This window comes from Psammomys obesus, unplaced genomic scaffold, assembly GCF_907164565.1.
Source record: "Psammomys obesus unplaced genomic scaffold, mPsaObe1.curated_primary_1811, whole genome shotgun sequence".
Taxonomy (NCBI): domain Eukaryota; kingdom Metazoa; phylum Chordata; class Mammalia; order Rodentia; family Muridae; genus Psammomys; species Psammomys obesus.
In genome coordinates, this window is record NW_026596176.1 from 217699 (window position 1) to 223890 (window position 6192).

The 6192-nt window shown below is 40.4% G+C and overlaps 1 protein-coding gene across 1 annotated transcript in view; it reads right to left on the reverse strand.

Annotated features, from left to right (window-relative positions):
• LOC129667911 (isochorismatase domain-containing protein 2A) overlaps positions 1-5702 on the reverse strand; it is a 13802-nt gene extending 8100 nt beyond the window's left edge. Inside the window, exon 1 of the mRNA XM_055595634.1 lies at positions 5590-5702. The gene's annotated coding sequence lies outside the window, so the exon portion shown is untranslated. The remainder of the gene's footprint in view (positions 1-5589) is intronic.
• Between the last annotated feature and the right edge of the window lie 490 nt (positions 5703-6192).

Sequence of the window (6192 nt, forward strand, 5' to 3'; positions counted from 1 at the left end):
TATATATATATATATATATATATATATATATATATATATATATATATCAACACTAAATATACAAAACAAAACAATAACAACAACAAAATATTAAAAGCTGCAAGGATAAAAAGCCAAGTAAAATATAAAGGCAGACCTATTAGAATTACACCCTTACTAAACAGATGTCAGCCCAGACAGCCCCGCAAAACTTTCAATCACCATAGATGAAGAAAATAGCAGAAATTCACAATCATTGGTCATTAATATCTCTCAATATGAATGGACTCAATTCTCTAGTAAAAAGATACAGGCTAACAGAACAGATGTGACCACAGGATCCATACTTCTGCTGCATACAAGAAACATACTTCAATATCAAAAAAATAATAAAGGGTTAAAAAAATATTTTCCAAGCAAATGTATATAAGAAGCAAGCTGTTGTAGCGATTCTAATAGCTAACAAAATAGATTACAAACCAAATTTAATCAATCAAAAGAGATGGAGAAGGACACTTCATACTCATCAAAGGAGAAACTCACCAAGATGATATCTCAATTCTAAATATATATGCCCAAACGCAAGGGCTCCCGTATTTGTAAAAGAAATATTACTAAAGCACAAAACACACATCAAACCTCATACATTATTAGTGGGAGACTTCTCACCAATTGACAGTCATCCAGACAAAAACTAACAGAGAAATAAGGGAATTAACAGATGTTATGATTCAAATGGACCTAACAGATATCTACAGAACATTTTATCCAAACATAAAATATACCTTCTTCTCAGCACCTCATGGAAACTTCTCCAAAACTGATCACATAGTTGGTCAAAAAGCAAGCCTCAACAGATAAAAAAAAAATTTAAGAACTCTCTGTATCTTATCAGACCACCATCGATTAAAGCTAGATTTCAACAACAACAGAAACAACAGAAAGCCTCCACACTTGTGGACGCTGAACAACTCCCTAATGAATGAACACTGGGTCAAGGTAAAAGAAAGAAATTAAAGACTGCCTAGAATTCAACGAAAATGAAGGCACAACATACCCAAACTTATGGGACATTATTAAAGCAGTGCTAAGAGGAATATTCATAGCACTAAGAGCTTTCAAAAAAAAAAATTGGAGAGAGCTCATCCTAGCAACTTAACAGCACACCTGAAAGCTTTAGAACAAAAAGTAACAAACACACCAAAAAAGAGTAGACGGCAGGAAATAATGAAACTCAGGGCTGAAATCAATAAAATAGAAACAAAGAGAACAATTCAGAGATTCAATGAAACCAAGAGTTGGTTCTTTGAGAGAAATCAACAAGATAGACAAACCCTTACCTAAACCAACTAAAAGGCAGAGAGATTATATCCACATTAACAAAATCAGAAATGAAAAGGGGGACATAACAACAGATACTAAGAAAATCCAAAGAATCATTAGGTCATACGTCAAAACCTGTATTCCACAAAATTGGAAAATCGAAACGAAATGGACAATTTTTTTTTTGATAGATACCACTTACCACAGTTAAATCAAGATCAGATAAAAATTTAAATAATTCCTAATGAAATAGAAGCAGTCATTAAAAGTCTCCCAACAACAACAACAAAAAAGTCCAGGGCCAGATGGTTTTAATGCAGAATTCTACCAAACTACCAAAAACGAGCTAATATTTATACTCCTTAAACTATTCCACAAAATAGAAACAGAAGGAACATTCTGAAATCCATTTTAGGAGGCCCTAGTCACCCTGATACCCAAACTACACAAAGACTAAACAAAGAAAGAAAATGACAGACTAATTTCTCTTATGAACATTGATACAAAAAAATACTTGCAAACCAAATACAAGAACACATCAGAAAGACCATTCACCATGATCAAGTAGGCTTCATTCCAGAGACACAGTGATGGTTTAACATATGAAAATCTTTGTCATATAATCCACCATATAAACAAACTGAAAGAGAAAAACCACATGATCATCTCACTTGATGCTGAAAAAACACTTGACAAAAATCCAACACCCCTTCAAGATAAAAATCTTGGAAATATCAGGATTACAATAGATATACCTAAACACAATAAAGGTAGTTTATGGCAACTCTGTAGCCAACATAAAATTATTAGAAACACAAAGCTACTAAAATCAGGAATAAGACAAGAGCTGACCACTTTCTCCATACCTATTCAATGTAGTACCTGAAGTTCTGGCTAGAGCAATTAGAAAGGAAGAACTCAAAGTATCACTATTTGCAAATGATATTATAGTATCATAAGTGACCCCCAAATTTCTAACAGGGAATTCCTAAGCTTATAAACACCTTCAGCAAAGTGGTTGGATACAAGATTAAAAAAAAATTATTAGCCCTTCTATATCCAAATGACAAATGGGCAGATAAAGAAGTCAGGGAAACAACAGCCTTCACAATAGCCACAAAAAATATAAAATATCTTAGTGTAACTCTAATCAAGTAAGTGAAAGGCCAGCATGACAAGAATTTCCAGTCTTTGAAGAAAGAAATTGTAGAAGATATTAATAAGAACATGAAAAGATCTCCCATGCTTGTGGATCAGTGCAATTAACACAGTAAAAATGGCCATCTTCCCAAAAGCAATCTACAGAATCAATGAAATTCTCATCAAAATTCCAACACAATTTTTTACAAACCTTAAAAGAACAATACTCAGCTTTATATGGAAAACCAAAAACCACAGGATATCTAAAACAATTCTGTACAATAAAAGAACTTCTGGAGGTATCACCATCTGTGATTTCAAGCTGTATAACAACAGAGCGATAGTAATAAAAACTGCATTGTATTGGCATAAAAAAACAGGTTCATAAATGGAATTGAATCAAAGACCCAGATATCCACACACCTATGGACACTTGATTTTTGACAAAGAAGCAAAATTATACAACAGAAGAAGAAAGCAACTTCAACAAACGGTGCTAGTCTAACTGGATAGCAGCATGTAGAAGAATGCAAAGAGATCCATATCTATCACTCTGCACAAAACTGAAGTCCAAGTGGATCAAAGACCTCAACATAAAACTGGATACGCTACACCTGACAGAAGAGAAAGTGGGGAAAAGCCATGAATACTTTGGCACAGGAGACAACTTCCTGATCAGAACACCAACAGCACAGGCATTAAGATCAACAATCAATAAATGGGACTTAATGAAACTGAAAAGCTTCTATAAAGCAAAGGACACTGTCAATCAGACAAAGTGGCAGCCTACAGACTAGGAAAGGATCTTCACCAACCCTATATCTGACAGAGGGCTAATATCCAAACATGTAAAAAAAATCAAGAAATTAAACACCAACAAACCAAATAATCCAATTAAAAACTGGGGTACAGATCTAAACATAGATTTTTCAACAGAGGAATCTCAAATGGCTGAGAAGCACTTAAAAAATATTCAACATCCTTAGTCATCAGTGAAATGCAAATCAAAGAATAGAAAAAATCTCAAGTTGAGATTTCACCCTACAGTTGTCAGAATGTCTAGAATAAAACAAGAGCAACAGCTCATGCTGGAGAGGATGTGCAGCGAGAGGAACACTCCTCCATCGGTGGTAGGACTGAAAACTTGCACAGCCACTTTGGAAATCAATATGGCAGTTTCTTGAAAAATTGGGTATCAATCTACCTCAATTACCTCAAGACTTAGCTATACCACTCCTGGGCATATACCAAAAAAAAAAAAGTTACACCATACAAGGATACTTGCTCAACTATATTCACTGCTGCTCCACTCGGAATAGTAAAAAACTGGAAACAACCTAGGTGTCCCTCAACTGAAGAATAGATAAAGAAAATGTGGTACATTTACTCATGGAGTATTACTCAGCTATTAAAAAAAAAAAATATCAGGAAATCTGCAGGCAAATGAATGGAACTAGAAAATCATCCTGATTGAGGTACCTCAAACTCAGAAAGACAAACATGGTATGTACTCACTTATAAGTGGATATTAGTAAATTTAAAAATAAGCATGCTACAATCCATAAACCCAGCAAAGCTAAGAAACAAAGAGTGCTCAAGGGAAGGTAAAAACAGAACAGATATCATGGGTTGGGAGACTGGGGGCAGGTGGGAACAGAAACAAGAGGAATCAGGTATGGGATGGATAGAGGCAAAGAGTACTGGGAGAGACAACTAGAATTGGGGTGCGGGGGCCATCTTGGGAACAAGCTAGAAACCTTGTGTAATGAAAACTCCCTGGAATTTATGAGGGTGACTCTAGCTAAGACTCCCAGCAATGGGGGATAAGGAGCCTGAACTGGCCATCTCCTGTAACCAGGCAAGAGGGAACAGGACACCAACCCTGCCACAAAATCTTCAAAGTACAAGTTGTCCTGCTTACAAGATGTGCTGGGGTAAAAAATGGCACAAAAATTGTGGGAGTGGCTAACTAATTACTGGCCCAGCTTGAGATTCATGCCACCAGAGGGAGCTCATTCCTGACACTCCCCGGAGGTCCAGGCCGCAGAGGCTGGATAGCCCAGAGACCTACCTACCCTACGATAGAACCAGAACCAGTGACTAATGTCTGCTATACTCATAAATTGGTGTCTAGCCCAGTTGTCATCAGAGAGGCTTCACCCATCAACTGATGGGAAAAGATGCTGAGGCCAACATCAGCCCAACATCAGCCAGAATTGCGGGAATCCAGAAAGGGTTGGGGTGGGGAGAACTGTAGGAGCCAGAGGGGCAGAAGAGTCATGGACACCACAAGAAAACCCACAGAATCAACTAACCTGGCCTCATAGGGGTTCACAGTGACTTAACCGACAACCAGGAAGAATGCATGGGACTGACCGAGGCCCTCCGCATATATATTATGGTTGTGTAGCTTGGTCTTCAAGTGAGATTAATAACAGTGGGGCCACGGGCTATCTCCGACGCTTTTGCCTGCTTTCCTCATACCGGGTTGTCTTCCTTGTCCAGCCTTTTTGGTTGATATCCACAGGGAGGCGTGGATAGGGAAAGAAGGAACAGGGAGGGAAGGAGGGACTAGAGGAAAGGAAGAAAGGAAAACTGAGGTCGAGATGTGATATATGAGAGAATAAAAAAAAAAAAAAAATGTTCAGGCCAGGTGGGTATGATCTGAAGGGGAAGCGGGGCCTGAGATGAGACTTGGGGCAGAAAACAAATGATCTAAGAGAAAGAGTCGAGGAAGGGCGTGTAAGAAGTGAAGGGGCATGTGTGGACTGGACAGAGGTTTACAAGCGTCGTGGAGGTTCTGAAAGGAGCCTCAGTAAGGGAAGCCTGTCCTAGGCTGGGGTAAGTGACCTCCTGTGGAGAGACTGGGGATAAGGCTGTTAAATTTGGCAAGTGGCAACTGCATGCTGCTAGAACCCAGGCTGGGTGACACTGCGTGAGTTTCACTCCCTCTCTGGGACTCTTTTCTTCCTGGAAGAAATGGGGATGGGAGTCGCCCACACCCCGGGCTGATACAAAACTTAGCTCTGAAGGAGGTTGAGGTCCCCCCCCCCCCCGTGACCGTCCATCCTGAGACCAACTAGAGCCGGGTCCCAGTCAGATGCCCCACAAGGCATCGGGTCTGCAAGGCAGGGCGGTTGGACTTACCCGGAAAATACCAGGTTCGAGCCCAGCCAGCCCCTCCAAAAGGTGCCTTGTTTGTACTTTCGCCACGGGACTCTCACTGGTTCCGGGTTGGGTCACCTTTTTCTTCCGCTTTGGACACGAGGTCCGTGACCCTTACGTCTGCCCTTCCCTACCTTCCAGGCCAATCCGCCCTCGGCTCTGGGGCGCGCTGTGAGGGGCGGGGCGGATAAGATAGGTCAGTCACGAGAATCTGATTGGTCCACAGAAGGGCAGGGGGCGGGGAGATAGGACCAATGGAGAACAGATAAGGGCGTGAGTGGCGGCCGCTGCTGAGCACACAGATTCTAACTGAGAATGCGGGTGGAGGCTGCCAGGTTGTGCTGTCAGATCGCTGCGCAGAAGGCCCTGCCCGGAAGACTGGGGGTTCAAACCTCTCCTCCCTGACCTAAAGATGTTTGCACCCACATGTAATTCCAGCTCCGGGGAGGCTGAGGCACGAGGACTGCCAAAACAAACGAAGAAATAAATAAAAAGATAGATAGATGGATGGATAAACGAATGAATGACTGAATGAATGAATAAATAAATAAATCTTGACCGCAGGAGCCTGCCAGATGGCTCAGC